The sequence below is a fragment of the Pelophylax lessonae genome (genome assembly GCF_965119305.1).
Source record: "Pelophylax lessonae genome assembly, chromosome: 9".
Classification (NCBI taxonomy): Eukaryota; Metazoa; Chordata; class Amphibia; order Anura; family Ranidae; genus Pelophylax; species Pelophylax lessonae.
The window spans coordinates 72,069,436-72,097,135 of NC_138776.1; the positions used below are offsets into that span (position 1 = coordinate 72,069,436).

General features: G+C 44.0%; 1 protein-coding gene across 1 annotated transcript in view; it reads right to left on the minus strand.

Moving 5' to 3' along the window:
- TCERG1L (transcription elongation regulator 1 like) overlaps positions 1 to 27,700 on the minus strand; it is a 417,427-nt gene that overhangs the window by 347,428 nt on the left and 42,299 nt on the right. The gene's annotated exons all lie outside the window — the stretch shown is intronic.

Genomic DNA, 27,700 nt, shown 5'->3' on the forward strand with positions numbered 1-27,700 from the left:
GCCACTTTATACACTTTTTGTGAAAAAGAAGTTAAGTGCCCTTTTGGACCTAGAATATTATTTGTCTCCCATATCTCCCAGCTGAAATCAGAAGACTATTGGTTGAGGGAAGTGAAGTTAACAAGGAGTGAAATCTACTTGGCAAGAGCTAGTTCTAGTCAACCCTTTAAAGAGGGCTGACTGGAAGGGCAGAGGGGAGCTATCAGGTCAAAGCGGAGTTTGAACCAAGGGAAGGAGTGACAGTGGTGTGAATCAAGGACCGCTCTGCTTGAAGTGGGGCTCTGTGGATACTGAGTCAGTTAGAGTAAATGGGGCACTGTGAGTAACTGGGGCACTGTGAGTAACCTGGGCATTGTGAGTAACTGGGACAATGTTAGTACTGAGTCAGAGTAACTGGGAAACTGTGAGTAACTGGGGGCAATGTGAGTAACTGGAACATTGTAAGTAACTGGGGCACGGTGAGAAACTGGATCATTGTGAGTATTGTGGGCACTGTGAGTAATCTGGGCCAGTGTGAAGATTGAAGCTCTCCAGGTAACTGACTGTGGACTCACTAAAGGATAATACATGTGATATTTGTCATGGTTCCAAATATCGCATACAATAATGAAAATGTAAATTCACCACAGGTTTATGCAGTATTTACCACAGACATAAGGAACATTCTGTAAATACTGCATAAATCTGTCTAAACGTCAATTCACAAAAAAGTAAACAAATACATTAATTATATAAGTTGTGGTCCAGCCACATGTTATTTAACAAAAATATTCAGTTACTAGCTGGTTGTTACGGAGTCAGCATCTGTTCGTGTCTTTACTAGTGATGTCGCAAACCTAAAATTCGCCGTTCGCGAACGGCGAACGCGAACATCGGCAAATGTTCGCGAACCGGCGAACCGGGCGAACCGCCATAGAGTTCAATAGGTAGGCGAATTTTAAAACACACAGGGACTCTTTCTGGCCACAATAGTGATGGAAAAGTTGTTTCAAGGGGACTAACACCTGGACTGTGGCATGCCGGAAGGGGATCCATGGCAAAACTCCCATGGAAAATTACGTAGTTGACGCACAGTCGGGTTTTGATCCATAAAGGGCATAAATCACCTAACATTCCTAAATTGTTTGGAATAACGTACTTTAAAACATCCAGTGTGTGAATACGATCAGGTATGATGTTTTATCGGTCAAGTAGTGTAAGGGTTACGCCCGCTTCACAGTGACAGACCAAACTCTGACAGACCAAACTCCCCGTTTAACAGTCAGTCAGTCCATTTGCACAACCGCAAACTCCCCATTTGCACAAGGTTGGATACCAAGCTAGCCATGTCCCGTTCCTTGTCCTCACTGACATCATTGAAGGTCTCTTCCTCCACCCAGCCACGTACAACACCAAGGGTCCCCGAAAGGTGACAACAAGCCCCCTGGGACGCCTGCTGTGGCTGGTATTCCACCTCCTCAAAGCCACCTTCCTCCTCTGACTTCTCTTCTTCAGACTCCTCTCTCTGCATTGCCACAGGTCCAGCAATTGACAACGACAAGGCTGCTTCTGGTGGTGATGGGGACCACAACTCTTCCTCTTTATGCTCATCTACAGCCTGATCCAGTACTCTTCGCAGGGCACGCTCCAGAAAAAACGCATATGGGATGAGGTCGATGATGTTGCCTTGGGTTCGACTGACCACCAGGGTTGTCACCTCCGCAAAAGGACGCATGGCATGAGCCTACAGCCATTGTTCATGAGCATTCAGTAACGCGGCCAAAAAATACCCAGCTCAGCAGAAAGAATGAAAGAAAATGAATGTTTTTTCTATGAAAAATTATCCTGCGGATCGCTTTTGGTCTGTTCACAATGAAGCAACGACCTTATCATCTGGGGTGTGCCAACACACTCCTAGAGGTGATCGCTTCATTGTGATACGCAAGCCCCTTCACCACGACAAGGTAACGATCACGAAGGGGAATTGACACATGTATGTGCCTTTTTTTTTTTTGTTTTTTTGCAGCCACAGTGTAGCACCAGAGGCCAGAAAAATTAGGCATTTACACATGCATGAAAAAGTAGGTATTGTTGCAGCCGCTGCTGTAGCAGCGGCCTGAAAAATTGAGGTTTTCAAGGCAGAAAGTGCATTAAAACATTGCGGCTTGAACCGTAGTTGGTGGCGGAGACGTCACGTAAGTCATCCGGCATGCAGAGAATGATTAAATACAGCAGCGTGTGGACAATTTTTAGCCCAAGGCATCTCAGTCATCACCAGGCCTTTTTTAGTCAAATGCATCCCCCACTGTCAGTCCCTTTGGGATCCATGCCTCATTCATCTTAATAAACGTGAGGTAATCAAGACTTTTTTGACCTAGGCGACTTCTCTTCTCAGTGACAATACCTCCTGCTGCGCTGAAGGTCCTTTCTGACAGCACACTTGAAGCGGGGCAGGCCAGAAGTTCAATGGCAAATTGGGATAGCTCAGGCCACAGGTCAAGCCTGCACACCCAGTAGTCAAGGGGTTCATCGCTCCTCAGAGTGTCGATATCTGCAGTTAAGGCAAGGTAGTCTGCTACCTGTCGGTCCAGTCGTTCTCTGAGGGTGGACCCCGAAGGGCTGTGGTGATGCGTAGGACTAAAAAAGCTCCACATGTCCTCCATCAACAAGACGTCTGTAAAGCGTCCTGTCCTTGCCGGCGTGGTTGTGGTGGTAGGAGGAGGATTACTTTTACCTCTTCCCCTGTTGGATTCCCGTTGTGCTGTGACATCACCCTTATATGCTGTGTAAAGCATACTTTTCAATTTATTTTGTAGCTGCTGCATCCTTTGCGACTGCCGGTAATTGGGTAACATATCAGAGACTTTCTGCTTATACCGGGGGTCTAGTAGCGTGGCCACCCAGTACAGGTCATTCTCCTTCAGCCTTTTTATACGAGGGTCCCTCAACAGGCATGACAGCATGAAAGACCCCATTTGCACAAGGTTGGATGCCGAGCTACTCATGTCCAATTCCTCGTCCTCACTGATGTCATTGAAGGTGTGTTCTTCCCCCCAGCCACGTACAACACCACGGGTACCAGATAGGTGACAACGAGCACCCTGGGATGCCTGCTGTGGTTGGTGTTCCTCCTCCTCAAAGCCACATTCCTCCTCTGACTCCTCTTCCTCACACTCCTCTTCCAGTGTTGCCGCAGGTCCAGCAAGCGATGGTAAGGCTGTTTCTGGTGGTGGTGATGGTGACCACAACTCTTCCTCTTCCTCTTCACGCTCATCTACGGCCTGATCCAGCACTCTTGGAAGAAGCTGTGTGGGCACGCAGCGTAACGCGTAGGACGCCAAACCGGAAGTGACGTAGCGGCAACACGAGTGTTGTGCATTGTGAAAGACGGAGCAAAATGTGAGTCTGTTTTTTAAGTTTACTTTAATAAAATTTCCAAACGGTACTTTACTATTGTGGCCCCATTTATTTTGGAGATATAACGGCCCGACTCATACCCCCTGGAATATCGAGTGATTAAGGAAATTTTGGGTATCAGTAGCCGGAACTACAAGCTATAGACAAGGAGGAAATACCACACAGGAGCAAAATAATATAAGGCTGGTTATAAAGGCAATTGAGGTGAGCGCTTAGGACACCTAGTGGCCACTGCATGGAAGAGCACCTGCATGAATTTTGGGAAAGAAGAGTCGTTTGAATACACACAGCTTTATTTATTTATTTATTTTAACTTAATTTAAGGACACTTTGGCACTTTACCACGTTTGAATGATATATTTATTGAAGTTTTAAAGCACATAATTTTATCACTGGCACTTTATTTTAAATAATCCTTATAATAATTTTTAAGCATTGTTTTGAGCACTAATAATTTTTTACATCACTTATAAGATATATTTTATATTTGAGAGATATCAATTTATTTATTATTAATATTTATACACTGGAGAAAATTCACACAATTTTAAGCACAAGGGATTTATAATATCAATATGTGTAAGCACTGAAAGTAAATGTATTTGTATGAATAATATGCACTAAGCACCTTTAAAGCGCGGTACTCCCCCCCTGCCATATAAACAAAATATATATTTTTTTACTTTGCAAGCTGCTGTGCCACCTTATATATCAGTGGTGGGTGGGCAGTGGCACAGTACACTCTCTGTGGACCTGACAGTCACTGGCACCCAGGCAACTGCAATTATAAAAAAAATATATATTTTTTTACTTTGCAAGCTGCTGTGCCACCTTATATATCAGTGGTGGGTGGGCACACAGTGGCACTGCAGTGGGCACAGTACACTCTCTGGACCTGACAGTCACTGGCAGCCCAGGCAACTGCAATAATAAAAAATATTTTTTTTTTCAATTTGCAACAAGATGCTGTGCCACCGTATATATATCAGTGGTGGGCAGTGCACTGCAGTGGGTACAGTGCACTCTGTGGACCTGACACAGCACTCACTGCAATTATGACAGAGGAAAAAAAAAAAATTTTTTTAAATGCAAGGTACTGTGCCTGTGCCACCCGAAATGAGTGTGGTGTGCACACAGTACAGTCTGTGGTAGGTCTGTGGCCTCTCACACACAGCGGGCAGGCAACTGCAGTGTACAATAGATAGATATATATATATATATATATATATATATATATATATGTATATAAAAAGAAAAAACTCTATTACCAGCCCTTACAAGGGCTTTTGGGGACACTGGATATATATATATATATATATATATATATATATATATATATATATATAAATAAAAAAAACCCTCAATTACCAGCCCTTAAAAGGGCTTTTGGGGACACTAGATATATATATATATATATATATATATATATATATATATATATATATATATATATATATAAAATTACACAAATACCAGCCCTTAGAAGGGCTTTTTGGGGTGCTGTCAGGATGCTGTCCTTACAGCAGTAGTGGACCAAGAACACTGCAAGACCAGGAACACTGACTAACTGTCCCTAGCTTAACAGCAGCAGCAGCAGCTCTCCCTGCTCTCACTAACACACACTGCTTCAGAATGATCTAAGATGGATGCTGCCCTTGCTTATTTATAGGAGGTGGGAGGGTGTGGGAGGGAGGTATGCTGATTGGCTGGAAATGTGCCTGCTGACTGTAAAGTTCAGGGTCAAAGTTTGCCTCAATGATGTATTATGGGGGGCGGACCGAACATCGCATATGTTCGCCCGCAGCGGCGAACGCGAACATGCTAAGTTCGCCGGGAACTGTCCGCCGGCGAACAGTTCGGTACACCTCTAGTCTTTACCAGCAAGTGAATAGTAGTTTAGGAGCTGGCACCCTCCACATCCTTAACAACCAATGACTCATCATGCAGCCCGGGAGGCCAGGAAAGTGGGGGGACAAGTGTGCAGCCCCTCCTCATGAACCACACCAGGCCACATGCCTTCAACATGGGGGGGTGCTTTGCCAGGGTGTTACTCTAGCCCAGTGGTTGTGGTGGTGTGGGGGGGGTGACTTATCAGAATCTGGAAACCCCCCCTCTGGCACCCCCACAACAACCACTGGGTCAGGGTTGGAAAAGCACCCTCCTCCTGTTGAGGTCATGTAGCCTGGTAGAGTTTGGAGGGGGGGGGTTATGCTCACCCCCTCCCCCCTCTCCGCCCCAGCTGCCAGGCTGCATACTCAGAGAAGGGTATGGTATGGATTTGGGGGGAGATCTCATGCCATTTCTTTGGCATAACGTTCTCTCCAAAATCCATATTAGGCCCTTTTTTTGTTTTTTTTTTTTCCTTTTACTGTCAACTTTTTTTTTTACATTCCCCACTGACAGCAGGCAGTCATGTATGTTAGGGCTCCGGCAGTTGCCAGCCCCTTAACAACCTGCAGCCCTACACTAAACAGTCACATTTAACAGTAGTATGAATACCACTGCTAAATATTTCACTTACCACTGCAGCCAGTAGTCCAGTCTGTGTCAAAATGAGATGCAAAAACACATTTTAAATATAACAAAATAAAAAAATCATGCAATATGAAAGTGCATTTTTTGTGAATTGCGTGTTTCTGAGTTAAATACCGCATGAGTTATTTTAAAGCAAATACAGTATTTACTGGGGCACTGTATGTGCCGGTGTGCTCAAGCATTGGTTGTACAGAGGCAATGTGAGTGGGTGCAGAAGGTGAGAACACCAGGGGCCATGTGATCAGTGAGTGGGAGCAGAAGGAGAATCCACCAGGGGTCTTTTGATCAGCAAGCAGGAAGATAGGACATCAGGGCTGTGTTATCAGTGAACAGGAGATCCCAAACAGTTAAAGCCATATAAAACCCAAAACCAAAAATGTATTAATTTCCTTTTCTTAGTATTTTTTTCTCTTTTTTCACCTGGTGACCTGGTGAGTAACACACTTCCTGTATTAGAGTGCATCCACTCTGGATGAAGGAGCACAGGGGGGCACATTTGGACACATTTTCCAGGAGACTGGAAGTACTAGCAGATTTAAATACAGTAACACTTTGAAGCTGAACTCCAGCTAATACTTTACAATCAGTTACAGCAAAGACAGGTTGCCATTGCTATCTCAGGAAAAAAAAATGGTGATCAGAATAGGATAAAAGTAAGAGCGAACTTTAACAATAAATGATATAAAATAACTCTTAATTTTCTCCTGTATTATCGCCATTACAGTAATGGGAAAAATGTCCAACATGAGTGGTGATGCGACCCAGTGCACTTATTACTTCTTGTATATGGTCCTTGAATACTGCTGGTGAATACTGTTGTGTGAGATGTGAGCAAAATGTCTGAAAGCCTGGATCCTGGATCTAAGGAATCAACAGGCAACACTGCAAAGTGCCAACAACCTGGAAAGGTATTTGAAGCAGACCCATCAGGTGCTGGCTGTGGCCAGTATAGAAGATGTGGTGATATGGAAGTGCAGGAGCCAGAGGTAAGTAGTTGGGTTAAACTTACATGGAGAGGGAAGGGGGGAAGAGCATTGGAGGGGGTTAGTCCTCAGTTAATACATACCAATAAATATGGCAGGTTGCAAAATGTTGGGAATATCAGCTCAGGAGTGGTATTGCAGGAGTAGACAACCTCCCCTAGCTGCCAGGGGAATGACTGCTCTGGTGAGGATAAACAAGTTGGTTACGACTAAGCACAAGATGTGTGAAACACGTAAACCTTCTGTTCATTTATGTGACTGCATCTGTCTAAATTACATTATTTTGTGGTCTGCGGCTGCCGATTCCAAATTTCCTTGCTTGTTGCGATGGCGAGCCTGGCCAGCACCTATGAGATTACCTGCTGTGGGATCTCCTTGGCTCACCTGGAGCAGTGATTTCTCCTCTGCCTTCCTGCCTTAATGATAGACAGATACTGGTGGTAAGAAACTTAAATTTTAGAAGGACAGATAGGGCAAAAAGAGTGTGATCACCGAACAGTACGTTGTTTACCGGGTTCTGGGGTTCACATCGTGGATCCGATAGACTAACAATTTCCTTCAAGGACAGCTTACTGGCCAGAATGGTACCAGCAGATGGGCAAAAAAGATAACATGGTACCAGTATTAAAAAAAAAGGCCAAAATACATACCTGGATACTACGGGCCAGTCAGCTTAACATTAATAGCATGTAAATAGCATGTATGTTATGGAAGTCTTATAAAAGGTCTTGTTTGAGAATTATGAGAACAAGAGTGTATATATATATATATATATATATATATATTTATATATATATGAACACATCTTTGGATTCCGTGGAATTTTTTTATGATTTTGGTGTAAGCACAATATAAACTCTTTATTTCAAAACACACTAATTGTATTAGACATACTATACTATATGGCATTTTCTTTTTTAGAGATCTTTTCATCTTCTTGAGTGAAGCACTACTGTCACAAACAGGGAGGATGTTACTGAAGCTGTTTTTTCTACATTGAACTTGAACATTGAAAAGATTGAATAACTTTTGGAAGGACATTTTATAGATGGGGACTTTTAGTAAACTTTTAAGATTGCTGACATTGGAACTTTTAGAATACTTTTAGGATTGTTGACAGTGAGCGCTGATCTTATATGTATGTCATTTCTCCACTGGGTTTGTGGGTTTTTTTCAGCTGCTGCTATAATATTAGGGTAGGCATCGGAGTATGCTAAGTACCGAGTGTGCTAATGTGTGCAATAATGTAACCTATTGGAGGGGATGATAAGGGACCATATCCAATAATTTGCTGATGAAAATGGTATCATTAGTAGTAACCACCATGGATTTATGAAGAATCTTTTTTGTCAGACCAACCTGTTAACTTTTTATGAGGAAGTGAACTGTAATCTGGATAAGGGAAGGCAATCGTGTTTATACCTGGATAGAAACTGGTTACAGGGGCACTTCCAAAGGGGGATGGTACATAGTGTATCTTCAGAATGGTCTGGGGTTGTAAGTGGGGTATGCCAAGGCTCTGTCCCGGGACCAATTCTTGTTAATAAATGACATAGAGGTTGGTAAAATAGTACAATCCCAGTTTTCACTGATGATACAGACCTAAGCAGGGTAATACGCTCACAACAGGATATAGCAACTTTGCAAAAAGAACTTGATAAAATACAGGGATGGTTAACTTCATTGGAAATTAGGTTCAGTATAGGAAAATGTAAGGTAATGAACTTGGGGGCTAAAAATATGAATGCAGGTAACATGTTAGAGGGAAAACCTCTGGGGAAATCAAGGATGGAAAAGGTTTCAGAGCCCTAGTAGATACACAAGTACTTCCCATTATACGGTGCACTGTCTCTTTAAAAGTGTCAGCACAATATTCAAAGTGCTATAGTGTTCAAATAACTAGATGAATAAATAAATAAAAAAATAAATAAATAAATACACACTCAATGTGATATCAAATATATATCAATAATATTATCAAATAATGTCTAAAAATAAAGTACTCATGTGCCAATAAATATAGAAATTGTGTGAAAACCAATTTATATGGAACATTCTGTGTAAAGCAATTAATTTAAAAGTTCATCAAAATTCCATGAACTCCAGATGCCAGAACACTGCTTGTGAAATCTTTTAATTCAAAACATATCACCGCCGCCACCACATTTGCTACTATGCACCTCCACATGTGTTTCCACCGCCATCTGTGCTCACTCCTGACCTAAGGTTGTTAACCTCCAGACTATAGGAGGTTAAAAACAGCATTAGAAGAAAACTCTCTTGTCTCAGAAACCCAGCTCCTAATAAGCAGCTGCTTGGTTCCCCACTAAGTAGCAATACACTGCTAGCTCAGGATACATGTATCATTCAAAGGAATAATTAATAAACTCCATGGCATAGTATCATTCAAAATGCAGGATTTGTTTTAAAGTAAATTATTCACACAAGTCACAGTACATTGGGCATTCACAGATAGTGCCGCTATCCAATCAGCGGAGTGTGCAATGATGTCACAAATAGGATCCACCCTACGTGTTTCGTGATAAATTGCGTCTTCACGGGATAGGTCCTAGTAGAGGACTTAGAAATAGCATGCAATACCATGCTGCCATGAGCAGGGATAGCAGACTATTAGCATGTATTGAAAAGGGTATTTACTCAAGAGATAAAACTATATTTGTATTGCTTTGCAAAACCCTGGTTCAGCCGTATTTTAAGTATGCCTTTCATTTCTGGTTACCAGTTGTCAGGAAGGATGTGTTGGAACTGGAGAGAGTCCAGTGAAGGGTAACAAAGCTAATATGGGTGCTGGGGGAGCTCAGTTATAAAGGAATGGCTACACACACTAAACTAGACTAGTAGGGGGTTCTTTATGGTTAGAGCAGTAAGGATGTGGCACTCCCTTCCAAATTCAGTAGCATCAGCAGGATATAGCAATAATTTCAAAATACTGTTAGATGAGCATCTTAGCGAACACAATATACAGGGATATGGGAAGGGGTAGAGACAAAAATACATACAGGGGGCGGAGCCTGCGCACAGACGCCGTATCCAGGTCGATCATCCATACACCTAGACAGACGAGTTTGGTAAATCCTGCACTGCTGAAGTGCATGGAATTGTGAGTTTGGTAATTGCTTGATCGTTATTTAATAAATTGATTCAGAGAGCACTAGAGGAGTTTTTTTGTTTTACATAAATACGGTATCCTGGCCTGTATCATCCTAGAGAAGGAAGGGGGAGAAGGTCATCCCATTATACCTTTGACACCATTGGGCGTAACAGCGTACAGCGTATCTGACTCATTGAAATATATGAGTCAGAAAGTAAGGGCTCTTTCACACGGAGCGGACCGCATTGCGATCCGGTCCGGCACTTTTTTTTTTTCACAGAGTGGATGACACTTGTGTCATCCGCTCCGTATGTCTGCATATCATCCCATTCGTTTGCGGATGATATACGGACATAATGTATGTCTATGGGCATTGCGGATGTCAGTGGATGACACCGCTGACATCCGATTTTGCATCCGATAGGGTTCTGTTCCGTTCCAAAAAATGGAACAAAACTGAAAGGACGGAAATTGGATGTCAGCGGATGGTCATCCGCTGACATCCACAATGCCATTGGCATACATTATGTCCGTATATTATCCGCAAAAAAATAGGATGATATACGGACATGCGGAACGCCCATGTGAAAGGGCCCTAAGGTGAGCTGCTAATGAGCACAGATTTGAAAAACATGGAGCACTTGTGTGTGGATTGAAGCACCAGCACTTTGTATTTTATATTGTACGGCACTGATGGATCCTTTTGACAAGATTTTTTATATATATTTTTGTTTACCTCACTATGGACTTTTTTCTTAATGGTTAATGTGCACAAGATATGAATTATTTATTTTTGGTTATTTATGAGATTAAGGTGCACGAGTATTACATTATTTAATATTTAATATTTAATAATTGTTTTTTTACCAATATATAGTGTTGAGCGAACACGGACTGTATTATTCGTGTTCGTACCGAATAATTGGATTTTTTGTACCCGAACACGGACAAAAAAAAAAAGCGACACAAATTTACAACTTCAAAATTCTCATCAATAAATACCTCTTAATAAATACCTCTTAAATACATCTATTACTATCTATTTTCTAAAAATGGGTCATTTTGGGGGGTATTTTTACTGTCCTGGCATTTTAAGGGCCTCAAGAAATAAGATACACCATCAGTATATCAGGATTGATAAATGTTTATACCATAGTTAATAGATAGTGTTGAGCGAACACGGACTGTATTATTCGTGTTCGTACCGAATAATTGGATTTTTTGTACCCGAACACGGACACGGACACTTTACTGTATGTTCGGGTAAAAATCCGTGTTCGGTCGTTTTATTTCCGGGTTTTGCATGCTTTGGCGCTCTTTTCATGGCGGGCTTTCAACAGCCAATCAACAATCGTTTAACTGGTGTGCCTTAAGCCATCCCAGCCATGCTGCAAATGTCTCAGTAGCTGTGATTGGCCGTCTGAAGCATGTGACCAAGTCTTTATAAGTTCCAGGCAGCCGCAGCGTCTTCATTCTGCTGCTTAGATCAGGGACAGAGCACACATCAACGTGCTGGCTGCTGATTAGGGAAAGACAGGCAGGAAAAAAACCATTTGTGTCCGGATAGAATTGAGGGACAGGTTGGAGTGTTTAGGCAGGGCGAGTTGTAGGCATTTTAGGGATAGAGTCTGCTGAATTATAGGGTCAGTGTCTTCTACAAAGTACAATTGATATTGCTGTGTGGGGGGTGGGGTGACTCTGCACTCAATCCTGATCTACGATCTCTTCTCAATCCTGTTAGAGAGAGGCTGCTGCTGCTGAATTTTAGGGAAACTGTGTTCTACAAACTACAATCGATATTGCTGTGTGGTGTGGGATAGGAGATAGACAGGTGTCAGTGATCCACATCCATTTTTCTGTGTGTGAGCTGCAGTGAACACAATCTTTTTGGGCTGCAGTGAACACAATCTTTTTGGGGTGCAGTGAACAACGTCCTTTTTGGGGTGCAGTGAACAAAATCTTTTTGGGGTGCAGTGAACAAAATCCTTTTTGGGGTGCAGTGAACAACATCCTTTTTGGGGTGCAGTGAACACAATCTTTTTGGGGTGCAGTGAACAAAATCCTTTGTGGGGTGCAGTGAACACAATCTTTGTGGGGTGCAGTGAACACAATCTTTTTGGGGTGCAGTGAACACAATCTTTGGGGGGTACAGTGAACACAATCTTTTTGGGGTGCAGTGAACAAAATCCTTTTAGGGTGCAGTGAACACAATCTTTGTGGGGTGCAGTGAACAAAATCCTTTTTGAGGTGCAGTGAACACAATCTTTGTGGGGTGCAGTGAACACAATCTTTGTGGGGTACAGTGAACACAATCTCATACTTATGAACATTTGAGGGTGCTGCCTGTTCCATACTCCTCCTCCTACTGCTCAACCATCCTTTTAGGGGTACAAACAATAGTAATTGGGGCCTAGTGTGGTGGTGTACGTGTGAGATACATACACTTTCTTTTTGATCATATATTCTATTCCGCTATTCAATTAAATCCTTTGGGGATCAATTAAATTGCGTGATAGTCTGTGTCGGTACGTGTGAGATCCACCTTTCCAAGTTTTTGGTGTTCATCTCATACTTCTGAAGATTTGAGGGTGCTGCCTGTTCCATACTCCTCCTCCTACTGCTCAACCATCCTTTTAGGGGTACAAACAATAGTAATTGGGGCCTAGTGTGGTGGTGTACGTGTGAGATACATACACTTTCTTTTTGATCATATTTTCTATTCCGCTATTCAATTAAAACCTTTGGGGATCAATTAAATTGCGTGATAGTCTGTGTCGGTACGTGTGAGATCCACCTTTCCAAGTTTTTGGGGTTCATCTCATACTTCTGAAGATTTGAGGGTGCTGCCTGTTCCATACTCCTCCTCCTACTGCTCAACCATCCTTTTAGGGGTACAAACAATAGTAATTGGGGCCTAGTGTGGTGGTGTACGTGTGAGATACATACACTTTCTTTTTGATCATATTTTCTTTTCCGCTATTCAATTAAAACCTTTGGGGATCAATTAAATTGCGTGATAGTCTGTGTCGGTACGTGTGAGATCCACCTTTCCAAGTTTTTGGGGTTCATCTCATACTTCTGAAGATTTGAGGGTGCTGCCTGTTCCATACTCCTCCTCCTACTGCTCAACCATCCTTTTAGGGGTACAAACAATAGTAATTGGGGCCTAGTGTGGTGGTGTACGTGTGAGATACATACACTTTCTTTTTGATCATATTTTCTATTCCGCTATTCAATTAAAACCTTTGGGGATCAATTAAATTGCGTGATAGTCTGTGTCGGTACGTGTGAGATCCACCTTTCCAAGTTTTTGGGGTTCATCTCATACTTCTGAAGATTTGAGGGTGCTGCCTGTTCCATACTCCTCCTCCTACTGCTCAACCATCCTTTTAGGGGTACAAACAATAGTAATTGGGGCCTAGTGTGGTGGTGTACGTGTGAGATACATACACTTTCTTTTTGATCATATTTTCTATTCCGCTATTCAATTAAAACCTTTGGGGATCAATTAAATTGCGTGATAGTCTGTGTCGGTACGTGTGAGATCCACCTTTCCAAGTTTTTGGGGTTCATCTCATACTTCTGAAGATTTGAGGGTGCTGCCTGTTCCATACTCCTCCTCCTACTGCTCAACCATCCTTTTAGGGGTACAAACAATAGTAATTGGGGCCTAGTGTGGTGGTGTACGTGTGAGATACATACACTTTCTTTTTGATCATATTTTCTATTCCGCTATTCAATTAAAACCTTTGGGGATCAATTAAATTGCGTGATAGTCTGTGTCGGTACGTGTGAGATCCACCTTTCCAAGTTTTTGGGGTTCATCTCATACTTCTGAAGATTTGAGGGTGCTGCCTGTTCCATACTCCTCCTCCTACTGCTCAACCATCCTTTTAGGGGTACAAACAATAGTAATTGGGGCCTAGTGTGGTGGTGTACGTGTGAGATACATACACTTTCTTTTTGATCATATTTTCTATTCCGCTATTCAATTAAAACCTTTGGGGATCAATTAAATTGCGTGATAGTCTGTGTCGGTACGTGTGAGATCCACCTTTCCAAGATTTTTGGGTTCATCTCATACTTCTGAAGATTTGAGGGTGCTGCCTGTTCCATACTCCTCCTCCTACTGCTCAACCATCCTTTTAGGGGTACAAACAATAGTAATTGGGGCCTAGTGTGGTGGTGTACGTGCGAGATACATACACTTTTTTTGATCATATTTCCTATTCCGCTATTCAATAAAAACCTTTGAGGATCAATTGAATTGCGGGATAGTCTGTGTCGGTACGTGTGAGATCCACCTTTCCAAGTTTTTGGGGTTCATCTCATACTTCTGAAGATTTGAGGGTGCTGTCTGTTCCATACTCCTCCTACTCCTCATCCATCCTTTTAGGGGTAGAAACAATAGTAATTGGGGCCTAGTGTGGTTTTGTACGTGCGAGATACATACACTTTTTTGGATCATATTTCCTATTCCGCTATTCAATAAAATCCTTTCTAGGGCAAGATCTTAAATTACAGAAATATGAGGAGACCGTCAAATAAGGGCCGTGGCCTGGGTCGTGGTGCTGCTGGTAGAGCTCCTGTTGCAAGGAGAGGACGTGGTCGATCTGTGCCAGCTACAGAACCTGCATCAGTATTTGGTAGGGCATCATACGCCCCTAGAAGTGATGAGGCCAGAACAAGTGGAGGCGATAGTAGATTGGTTTGCTGCTGACAGTGCCTCCAGTTCCTTCACATTGTCTCCCACCCAGTCTACTGCAGAAAGGTCACAGTTGGCACCTGCAGCCGATGTCCAACCGTCTTTCACCTCACCCCCTTGCAAATCAGGCAAGCAGTCTGAGCCCCAAGCCATACAGCAGTCTCTTCTTCTTTTTGATGACTCTGTCAGCAGGGTTTCCCAGGGCCATCCACCTAGCCCTGCCCCAGAAGAGATTGAGTGCAGCGATGCCCAACCACTTATTTCTCAAGATGAGTACATGCAAGGATCATCGCAGCACGTCTCCGATGATGACGAAACGCAGGTGCCAACTGCTGCGGCGTTCAGCATTGTGGAGACCGACAAGGAGGGCAGGGTTGAAGACTGGGTGGAAGATGATGTGGAGGACGATGAGGTCCTCGACCCCACATGGAATGAACGTCATGCAGGTGACCTGAGTAGTTTGGAGGAAGAGGCGGTGGTCGCACAGAGCCACCAGCACAGCAGAAGAGGGAGCAGGGTGCAGAAGCGGAGCGGCCGTGCCCTAGACACTACGCCCGCTACTGCCCAACGCAGCAAGGGAACGAGCGCACCAAAGTCAGCTCAAAGGAGTTCTCTAGCGTGGAAGTTCTTTAGAAAATGTGCTGATGACAGGACACGAGTGGTTTGCACCCTGTGCAATCAGAGCTTGAAGCGAGGCATAAACCTTCTCAACCTGAGCACAACCTGCATGATCAGGCATCTAAGTGCAAAGCACGAGCTGCAGTGGAGTACACACCTTCAAAACCAAGAAACGTCTCTGGCTCATCCTGCTTCCTCTTCTGCTGCAGTCTCGGCCGCTCCAGCCACATCTGTAGTGATACCGGCACCTGCCACCCCGCAAACAGACGATCTGTCAGCAACACCACCACCTGGGTCACCAACAACCATCTCCACAATGTCCCGTGGAAGCGTTCAGCTTTCCATCTCCCAAACACTTGAGAGGAAGAGGAAGTACCCCCCTACCCACCCGCGATCCCTGGCCCTGAATGCCAGCATTTCAAAATTATTGGCCTTTGAAATGCTGTCATTCCGTCTGGTGGAGACGCACAGTTTTAAAAACCTTATGTCGGTGGCTGTCCCACAGTACGTCGTGCCCAGCCGCCACTACTTTTCCAGGCAAGCCATCCCTTCCCTGCACAACCAAGTGGGGGAAAAAATCAGGTGTGCACTGCGCAACGCCATCTGTGCCAAGGTCCACCTAACTACCGATACGTGGACCAGTAAGCACGGTCAGGGGCGTTATATCTCCCTAACGGCACACTGGGTAAATGCAGTGGCGGATGGGCCTGAGGCGGATAGCAATTTGGCGCATGTCCTTCCACCACCGAGGATTGCAGGGCGCTTCAGTTTGCCTCCTGTTCCTAACTCCTCCTACTCCGCTTCCTCATCCTCTACCGCCTCCTCATCCGGACAGCGTAACACCTTCACCACCAACTTCAGCACAGCCAGGGGTAAACGACAGCAGGCAGTTTTACAACTTGCCTGTTTGGGGGACAAACCACACACCGCGCAGGAGTTGTGGAGGAGCATGGAACAGCAGACAAATGAGTGGTTGCTGCCAGCGAGCCTCAAGCCCGGCCTGGTGGTGTGCGATAACGGGCGAAATCTCATAGCAGCTCTGGGCCTAGCCGGTTTGACGCACATCCCTTGCCTGGCGCATGTGCTGAATTTGGTGGTGCAGAGGTTCCTTAAAAACAACCCCGATATGTCAGAGCTGCTGCAGAAAGTGCGGGCCGTTTGTGCGCACTTTCGGCGTTCTCACCCTGCTGCTGCTCGCCTGGCAGCGCTGCAGCGTAACTTCGGCCTTCCCGCTCACCGCCTCATATGTGACGTGCCCATAAGGTGGAACTCCACCTTGCACATGCTGGAAAGACTGTGCGAGCAGCAGCAGGCCATAGTGGAGTTTCAGCTGCAGCACGCACGCGTGAGTCGCTCTGCGGAACAGCACCACTTCACCACCAATAACTGGGCCTCCATGCGAGACCTGTGTGCCTTGTTGCGCTGTTTTGAGTACTCCACCAACATGGCCAGTGGCAATGACGCCGTTCTCAGCTTAACTATCCCAATTCTATGCCTCCTTGAAAAAACAATTCGGGCGATGATGGAAGAGGATGTGGCACAGGATGAGGAGGAGGAGGAGGATGAAGAGGTAACATTTCCAAGGCTTTCAGGGCAGTCATTCGCAAGGGGCTCCGAGGGTGGGTTCCTGCACACACAAACGCCAGGGACACAATTGTCCAGCAGGGGCACAGTTCTGGAGGATGAGGAGGATGAGGAGGAGGAGGAGCTGGAGGAGGAGATGGAACCATGTTCACAGCAGGGTGGCACCCAGGCCAGCTCATGGCCATCACTGGTGCGTGGCTGGGGGGATACAGAGGACACGGACGATACACCTCCCACAGAGGACAGCCTTTCGTTGCCTCTGGGCAGCCTGGCACACATGAGCGATTACATGCTGCAGTGTCTCCACAACGACCGCCGAGTTGCCCACATTCTAACTTGTGCTGATTACTGGGTGGCCACGCTGCTGGATCCCCGTTACAAGGACAACGTACCGTCCTTAATTCACTCACTGGAGCGCGATCGCAAGATGCGCGAGTACAAGCGCACGCTGGTAGACGCCATGCTGCTGGCATTCCCATCTGACAGCGGGGCCGCAGTGGAAGCACAAGGCAGAGGAGGAGGAGGAGGAGGTCGCCAACGCAACCAGGGCACCGCCAGCACCTCAGAAGGCAGGGTTAGCATGGCCAAAATGTGGAAAGGCTTTGTCAGCACGCCACAACAAACAGCAGCACCAGCAGCTCAGATGGAACGTCTTAGCAGGAGGCAGCATTTTACCAACATGGTGGAGCAGTATGTGTGCACACACCTACATGTAGTGAATGAGGGGTCTGCCCCCTTCAACTTCTGGGTCTCCAAATTGGGCACATGGCCTGAGCTTGCCCTTTACGCCTTGGAGGTGCTGGCGTGCCCTGCAGCCAGTGTATTATCTGAACGGGTATTTAGCATGGCTGGGGGCAGTAGAACAGACAAGCGCAGCCGCCTGTCCAGAGACAATGTGGACAAGCTCACGTTCATTAAAATGAACCAGGCATGGATCCCACGGGACTTTTCCGTACCTTATGCAGAATAGCAATGGATACCGACCTTACCCACCCATTGTTCCATTTTTGCTCTTTCTCACTCTTTTGGGGTGTACCCTCATTTAAAATTTGTGAAAAGAAGCAGTGTTGGCTACCTCGTCCTCCTCCTCAGGGCCAGATTAACGTAGGGGCTATTGGAGCTGCAGCTCCAGGCCCCTACCTTTTATATAGGCCCCGGGTTGGCCATATTCACTGTTACCGCTCTTCTGTCACTTGTAAACACAGAAGTCTGGCTTCTATGCTCGCTTCCCCAGGCAGCACCCTCAGAACCTCCCCACACAGCGCGAAGGCCGGACAAGGAGGGACAGTTGGCGATGCATGGATGTGTTTATGGGCTTCAGAGACAGCATCCCATGTTGAATTAGGCATGCATGGCTGCACCCTTCCTCCTCTGGGTGCATGGCAAGGCACGGCCCTTAAGGCCCTTCAAAATCCTCAGCACCAAGCCCATGATGCTCTTAATCCGGCCCTGGTCCTCCTCCACCGCCGCTTCCACCTACACCGCCCATAGGTGTGCGCAGCCTATTGCATTAAGGTGTGCACCCCAAAGTTGAAATACACATGCATGTGTTTGCCAGCAGGGAGAGTAATGTATCGGGGCCATGTACCTGTAGGCAAAGAGAAATAGAGCAGAACAGGTCCGAGGGAGATCTTTCCCATCTCCTCACTGGCAATGCTATGTGCCCTAGGTGATTAGGGTGTGCCCAGGCACACCCGGCACACCCTGTGCGCATGCCTATGTCACCGCCACATCCACCACCACCTCAACCTCCCTCCTACTCCATATGGGCCTCGTCCTTCAGAGATGAAGAAGAACATTGTTTTATTTTTCTGTTTTTTTTTGTTGTTTTAAGTTATTTCCCTATCCACATTTGTTTGCAGAGCACTTGCCATGCTCTTAATTACGTTTTGCTGCCATTTGCAGCACTCTAGCCCTTTCCTTTGGTGTTTTAGGAAAGAATATTCAGACCCCCCCCCCCCCCCGATATTACACAGCATTCAGGCACTCTTACTTCCATCTTCCAGGTAAGATGGAAGATGGAAGTAAGAGTGCCTGAATGCTGTGTAATATCGGGGGGGGGGGGTCTGAATATTCTTTCCTATAGACAGGTTATGCTGGAACGAAACGATCCTTCCAATCGCTTTCAACAAGCGGCTGTCAGTGCCATCTGAATACCGGGTTATACTCGCCTGAGAGCAGCGTAACAGTATTTGGTATCCATATCCATCAGAGGCTGTCAGTACCAACTGGATACAGAGACATACTCGTCTAAGAGGAGTGTAACAACGCATTTTATCTATATCCATCTGGTAAGAAGCCCAGCGGGCTACTTTGTACGCACGGTGGGGAGCACCATTTTGATTTAGAGCACCGGGATTGTTTGATTTTGCTAAGGAGAGCACTTACCTTATTCCGTCCGGTAAGGAGGAATTCCAACAGGTGGAGGGAATTCAAGTCACTAGTTGTTTTGAACACCATCTGTCACGAATCACATCACTGAAAATTGTTTCAATATTGACACATTGGTGTCCTGGGACTTTTTCTTTTTATATATAATTTTTTATATATAATTTTTGCACCATTATCATTTGTTTGATTTTGAGGATGCAAATTTTTATTACTTGCAATATATTGCACAGTTTATTTTGATATAGCGCACCACCAACCACACATATATATTTTTGCCTTCCTTCGGAATTCGGAATATGGCTTTTAATGTATTTATTTTTACAATTGGATGAACTTATGAGGGTCAAGAAATAAACCCTTTTTGAAAATGTGTTCTTTTTCCCTAGCTATTAGTGGCCGTGTTTTTTGTCTTTAAAGAGTGATTTTACACAGCTGGAAAATCTATGCAAGTGATGCAGTGCATCAAAGAGCTCATTATTCCTTCTCTGCTAATCCCTGCAATACCCAATTAGCCAAAAAATGGATAGTATATGGGTAGCATTAGTGAAAAACCCTTTCCCTTGTAAATCTTATGGCCAAATATAAAAACATTAGGACTCCTTGGTACATGTTCTGCCAAGTTAGTTTCCTTAAAAACGCAAATTAATTTTGTCGTTCCAATTTTCTATTTAGAGAAGAAATAGGTGAGGTCGATTCTAAGCTGCCATAAAATGAGATTACCTAGTGATGCCGCAAATAATCAATATATGCTAGAAACAATGCTCTACTCAATGAATCTCTTTACTATTCCAAAACAGAAACTGTACAAATCTTTGGAGATATATTTAGAGGAAAAAAACCTATCTTTGCTGTTGGAGAATAATTTCTGTTAAACAGAGAAAGAATAGGAAGATTCACTATATTCGCCTGCCTTTACACACACATGAACTTTAATGGCATCCTGTCATTAGTCTGTAGGGTTCAATATCGAGTTGGCCCACCCTTTACAACAATAACAGCTTCAACTCTTCTGGGAAGGCTGTCCACAAGGTTTAGGAGTGTGCCTATGAGAATGTTTGACCATTTTTCCAGAAGCGCATTTGTGAGGTCAGGCACTGATGTGTGGAAGAAGTCCTGGATCGTAGTCTTTGCTCTAATTCATTCCAAAGGTGTTGAGCTCAGAACTCAGAACTGTGCAAGCTAATCAAGTTCTTTCACCCTAAACTCACTCATCCATGTCTTTATGGACCTTGTTTTGTGCACTGGTGCGCAGTCATGTTGGAACAGGAAGGGGCCTTCCCCAAACTGTTCCTACAAAGTTGGGAGCATGAAATTGTCCAAAATGTCTTGATATGCTGACGCCTTAAGAGTTCCCTTCACTGGAACTAAGGGGCCAAGCCCAACCCCTGAATAGCAACCCCACACCCTAATCCCCTCTCTACCTGCCAGAAATAAGCGACTTCCTGCTTTAGGTGAGGTTCTGCTTTGAATGATGCTTCTGTAACCTTCAGGGGCCATTTAAAATCCATTGTGCCCTTAAAAATCATCTTGTTTTCATGTTTCCCATTGATTACAGTGATAACATTTCACTGAAAACCTACAGATTTATGCTAAAATTTCAGTGTAGGATTTCTAGGGACATGTGAGCAGAGCGCACAGTGCAACTTCTAGAGACAGAATCCTGCTTAGCATGCAGGACTTCTAGGGACAGGTAAGCAGAGAGCAGGGCATCTGCAGAATACATGGTATCAGTCTCGATCAAACAAACTGTCTCACACCTGTCAACCATAACCAGCAAAAGCCTACCTTGGCCATAGCTGGGGTCATCAACAGCAGGAGTCTAAAGAATGGTGGTTTTCTTTATAGTGCACAGCTGAACTTCCAGGGACAATGCATCACAAAGCACAGAGCTCAGAGACATGTGCACAATGATTGCTTGGGCAAGGATGCTCGATCTGAGCACAGCTTAAATAACATCACTAGTTGTCAGACTGGGCAGACTAGTCCTACATAAGACAACAGGTGGAACTGGGTGGCTCCTAAGGTCCCTGACTAGTGCATGTGCCCGTTAGGAAAAGACCATCTGTCAATGGTACGACAGGTAATAGTTCATTTTCATAGCCATAGCAAAATAACATTAGTCCACATGTCTGTAGGACTACAAGGAAACAGATCAGCTTCACAGCTGATCTGTAAAAGTCAGGATCATCAGGCATTTATTACAGTAAGGAGGACACTGGAGTTAAGGTAAATATAAGCTTTTATTTGATGTAATGTGTTTGGCGTTTGGGCATTTATTTATTTCATTAGAAAGAATTTGAATTTATTTTGACCACTGAAATGTAGAAATGCTCAGAATGCCAAAAGCTTCAAAAATGTCAGTTTAGTAGCGGCAGTGTGCATGAGGCCTTAAAGCGGCATTTTCAGACAGCCACCTATTTTGCCACCAGCAAACTTCAACAATGTATTGCACTCAAACTTATTTTCAGCATCAGAGCCTCCTTTTAGGATTTGAGTCCTACGTGTTAACAAGCACTTTAACCTATTGGATGCATTTTATTTAAGCGGTGGCTAAACTTGAAAGGGCCTGGTTGATTGCCAGTGAGAAGTATCTTTTCAAATGAATCTTTGAGCTATACAGATTTATTCATGATTGTGACTAAGTAGAGCTATTTTATGTTCTATCTCTGCCACTACTGGACTATGAATTTAGTTATTTATACTCAAGGGTAGCGCTGACTGATTCATTGTTATTGTTTTTTATACCAGATTACGTATGGATTGGTTTAGTTCAGTTAAAACTGCTGCCGGATATATTATTTTTATCTCCTACAGTGCACTGAAGTAACCAGTTTGTCTATTTCTTGACCCTCTCACAATGTTTCATTTAAATTATATAGTGTTCCTGTCATTTCATTCTACATTGTCTGCCAAATACCAATATATATAACACTAACAAACATAAACTGTGGTACATGTAAGTATGAATAAATGGCAGAAGAAAGCCAGCACTCAGCTATACAAAAGATTTTTAACTGCATAGCAGCAGCAGATTAACCTGTTCCTTACAACCAAATAATTCATAAAAAATGAATACAATGGGATTTATTTACTAAATGAGTACAGACTGTTCTTTTTGGAAGCAAAAGTTTCCTGAGAATAATAAATAGGTACAACTGTGTTCAATTTAATCTACCAGTCCTGGGGTAGTCATAACTTTGTTCCCTAGCACATGATTGGTAGTGTTGGGCAAACTGGGCAAACAGTTCAAGCCGAGCAAACGTTTGGCCCAAACATCGCATTTTTGCCCATTTGGCAAACACCTGAATCATGGGGGGCTCAGCGGGATGTTTGCCTGCCAAGTGCTGCACACTACACTGCATGCCACACAGAGCATTCTAAGGCCCTGATTGCCCGAAGCAATGCACCTGACCACTGGTAGGGTGCTGGGCTTTGCCCAATCAGGGCACAGAGCATGGTCAGAGCCATGATTGGACAAAGTCATGATGACTATGCCCAATCATGGCTCAGTGCTCATTGTCCCGCCCACACTATAAAAGATTCCTTCCCACTGAATCTTTTTTCAGTGTGTTGTTGGAAATAGATGGAGCAGTGCTCGGTTTGCTACTAGCGAGCTAGTGTGTGATTGTGACTCAAAATGAGTGTTAGTGTAGTGTTAGTGTAGTGTGAGTATAGTGTTGTGTCAGTATAGTATAGTGCCAGTATAGTGTTTCAGCATAGTGTATCAGTATAAAATAGTGTAAGTACTATGTGAGTATAGTGTAGAGTGTCAGTATAGTGTTAGTATAGTGTGTCAGTATAGTGTGTTAGTGTAGTGCAGCGTTTAACACAGCATTACATAACATTTAGTGCTGTATACCCCCTTTTTCTTTTTTTTGGTTGTTACATGTGTTTTTTTTTTTTTTTTTTGTCCCCTGCCTGCCCTTTTTTTTTTTAAATTGTCAGTCACAGTTTTTCTGACTGTGGCGCTGGTGTTCCCCTTTTTTAATATTTTTTTTTATAGTTTCTACATTTCTGTCAACAGCAGTCCTCAATTTACACCAAGCTCCACTTTTCATTCAATAAAGTGCATCCAATCACACATTTCCCAGTTTCTATTAAATATCTATCTATATCTCATGCTATATATGACAAACAAAAAACCCACCACGCCTATCAAATTAGGAGAAATTAGTATCCCCAAGCGCTTAGGAGAAATTCTAAATGTATGCAGCTACTTAAATAAACCATAAACTAAATCAAGAGATCCTCCTAACAAAATGTAGAAAAATCCAGTAGCGCAATATGATGATGAAATAATGGGTGCACCATCCTACCACATCTCAGTCATATGCTCACTAAGCACAAATATAAGAAATCTGAACAAAAAGAATTGCAAAGAAATCAATAATGCAATAGTACAATAATGGTGGCAACCCCCTGCTACAGCTCAAACATATGCTGACATAGAATAATAAATAGACGTAATCATAATAAAGTGAAAAATATATTGACATAAAGTCTAAAATGCAAGTCCATGTGATGAACAAACACACCACATAATTCAAGGAGTGTATATTGTGTTGAAGAAAGTGCAGAAACTTATGGGTCACCAAACTCCACCTTCACCGTGCCTGGGGGGAATAGCTGAAAGACACACTCACCAAATGTTGCTGCTTAATTACTCTCGTAACCAAGCTAGAAATGCAAGAGGTATCAGACCACAAAATCACACTTCCATAGGCAAGATCCCGATCATGTATTCAGCCATGCGGAGAAAAAAGTAGAATCCCACTAGTGCAATAACGTTTTTATAGTTGCGTTTATTCAGCTAAACAATATAGATACACTCACTTGGTTCACATTAAAAAAGCACATGTAAAATTATCCTCATGAAGTAGGTAACACCCATGACGGACACTGTTTCCAGGCTCCCCGCCGTGGAAGACGGAACATCCGGATGTCCCAGCACTTCTACTCACGATTGTGTTGAGCGTCGCCTGGTCATGCCCCGGCGCGTTTCGTCACTTCCGACTTCGTCACCGTATATGCTATATATATATATATCCGCTATATCTCATGATCTCTTAGCAGTTTCCACTGACAAAGATGATGGTATAGCAAGAGGTGTCCAGCTGCTGCACTGAAAAAAAATATATACACTTCCTGACACCCACATGCCCAGCATCTAAATTTCAGCTTGTCCAAACTGCTGGCTTTACAACGCCTGCCTTACCATCTGTTGAATTCTGCCCCCTTCTGTGAATTTGCAGAATGTACTGTACTACAATGGCAGGTTCCCAGTCGCTATTTCTTTGCACGTAAGTCCAGCACTGTACCATCATGTGTATGGCAATGATTTGGTATCATTGGCGCAAGGCTGTCAGCAGGAAGGTCCACATTACTGCTTATGTTTGGTCCAGTAAGCATGGTCAGGGGTGACATATTTCGTTCACAGGATACTGGGTAAATCTGCTTGCAACTAGGAAGTATGCAGGACAGGGCTCAGTGCTGGAGCTTGTTTTGCTGCCACGTCTCTATACAGCTGGTGTTGATGATGCAAGATCTGTCAGCTCCACCCCTCCGCCTCCTCCATGCCCTGCTCTGCTGAATTTCCCTATGAAGCATCAGTACCCTCTAAGGGTTCAAGGGACTATTCAACAAGTGAGGCTAAAAGATGCCATGCAGGGCTTCAGCTGGTCTGTCTAGGGGACGGGAGCCACACCGGAGCAGAGATTCTTTCAGCTCTACAGGGGCAGGCCCAGAGGTGGTTCACGCCAAGGCAGCTTGAGATAGGAATGGTGGTGTGTGAGAATGGCATTAACCTTCTGTCCATCCTTCAAAAGGGAAAGTCGACACATGTACCATGCCTAGCACATGTCCTCAATTTGGTGGTGAAGCGTTTCTTAAACAGGTACCCAGGGTTGCAAGATTTTCTAAGGCAGTCCAGAAGAGTCTGTAGCCATTTTAGGCGGTCATACACAGCCAGTGTTCGGTTGGCTGAAATTCCCCCGGCTTCAAACCGCCTGATTTGTGACATGACCACCAGGTGGAACTAAACTTTGGCAATGCTGCAGTGGCTGCACATGCAGCAGAGGGTCATCAATGAGTATGGCACAAGGACAGGCTCAGGGCAGCTCAGCTTTTTTTCCCCACGCCAATGGCTGCTGATAAAGGATGCATGCACTGTACTGTCACCTTTCCAGGAGGCAACAATCATGATGAACCGTGACAATGCATGCATCAGTGACACTCTTCCTTTTGTGTTTCTGCTGAGGTAGAACACCGGGAGGAAGAGAGGACTTCTTTATTCTGACACCATCCCTATGATGCTACAGAACACACAGGGAGGAGAGGGAGGAGGAGGATTCTGGCAGTTTTTGAGTCGATGAAGCAGAGGAAGACATACGTCAAACCCTAGGAGATGGTTCTCAGTCCCCAGAAACCTTGGGAGCATTATGTGGGTGGGAGGAGGTAGTACCAGATACTGTAACCCTCATTGACCCCGAGGACTTTGCTTCTCATACTTCTGCAAACTTGCAGTTCATGGGCTCCCTTTTTCTTCAAAGCCTGCGAAAGGACCTGGAAATTCGTGTCATCAAGGAGAAGGATCATTCTTGATTGGCAACCCTCCCTGACTACTATTACAAGGGGGAACTCATCCTGCCCTCGTAGAGGGAGCACAAGATGAAATATCTTGAGGAAACCTTAAAGAGGAGTTTATGCAACCCCCATTCCAGACTCTGGTAGGTTACAGTCTCATGGAAAAGGTCGTTTTGAGGCTTCTGTTGGTCAAAGGAGGAGCGGTGGAGAAGGAGGCTTCCTAAGTGATGCATTTGAAAAAAAAATTGTCCTTGGAGCTCAGGGCTGTCAGCTTTAAAATCCCATTGGCAGTGTCTGGACATGGACACATGGAGAAATTTCTAGTAGACGATCCATTGGGTTACTGGGTCATGAGAATAGAACACTGGACAAAACTTGCTCAGTATGCAATGGTGGGGCGGGGGTTAATACAAATAAGGGACTGTCACAAGCGCTCATCAAAAAACCCATACTATGTCTGTCCTTTCTGCCCAGCTCCACAAGTCATAGAAGCCATACTACAGTTTCTATGACTGAAACAGAATCTATAAACTAAATAGGAAATGTTCTGTCTTTTTAGTTTTTCTTCAATAACCAGTAATTACTAATCGGTATCTATCTATCTATCAACAGTATATATATATATATATATATATATATATATATATATATATAAATATATATATATATACACACGTTATGGTCAAAAAAATTACTTTAACAGCATCTATTCTCCTGAGAAAGGCTTTTTACAAGATTTTGGAGCATGTCCGTGGGAATTTATGTCCATTCAGCTAAGAAAGCTTTTGTGAGTTCAGATGCTAATGTTAGATGCTATGGCGGAACTACCAGGGTCACGGCAGTTGTAATTGCGACCAGGACCTGGTGTATCGCCACTGATGGGGGGCCCCAGCGGGGTTGCTAGTCCCAGGGCTCTGAGCTGAGAGTGTCTCTCTCATACAGCTAAGAGGCGGCATTGGCAGTCCTCCCTCCTCCCTTGCACAGAGGGGAAAGGAGACAGCCGATCTTCTCATTCTCCTCTTACCCTCCTTTCCTGTGTGCACCGCGGGTAGTGTGCTTCCTTGATCAAATGCAGCTCCTTAGCTTCACACTTCCCGCAGTGTCTCTTTTCCCCTCTGTGCAAGGAAGGAGGGAGAATTGTCAATGTGAAATGCAGTGGAAATATTTTTTTTGGGGGATTAATTTAATTTTCATGGCAAAGAGGGAGTTTGCAATTAATTGCAATTAATCTGATCACTCTTCATAAACAAACTGGGGTATATGCAAATTGCCATAAAAAAAACGGAGGCAGCAGACTGAAAATATATATTTATGTTTTCAAAACATTTGACCAGGGCTGTACTTCAAAAGAAACAAACACCCTTTTTGTGTTCTGTCTGCTTGCAGCTTTTTCACCCAGAAGCAGGCTCCCACAGCAGAGATACTGAGACCTGTACATCAGTCAGCTCAAATACAGTATAAAAAAACCAGTGGACAGCTGAGATTAATAATGAAGAGTGGCTACCATGTAAGATGTGGACCTAGGAATGGAGGCTTATTTCAAACACAAAGCTCTGTAGAGACTCCTAACTCCAGTACCCAATTAGGGATTTTAAGAAAACCAACTTTTATTTGTCCATATTACTGGAGCGACCCATTATGTATATGTGAAAAACCTAGGTGAAGCATATACTATACATTGTCCCAGTCTTATGCCAGTCAGTGCTGCAGAATATGTATATGTGTATATATATATATATATATATATATATATATATATATATATATGTGGAACAAGTGGTGGGAAGAAGAGGT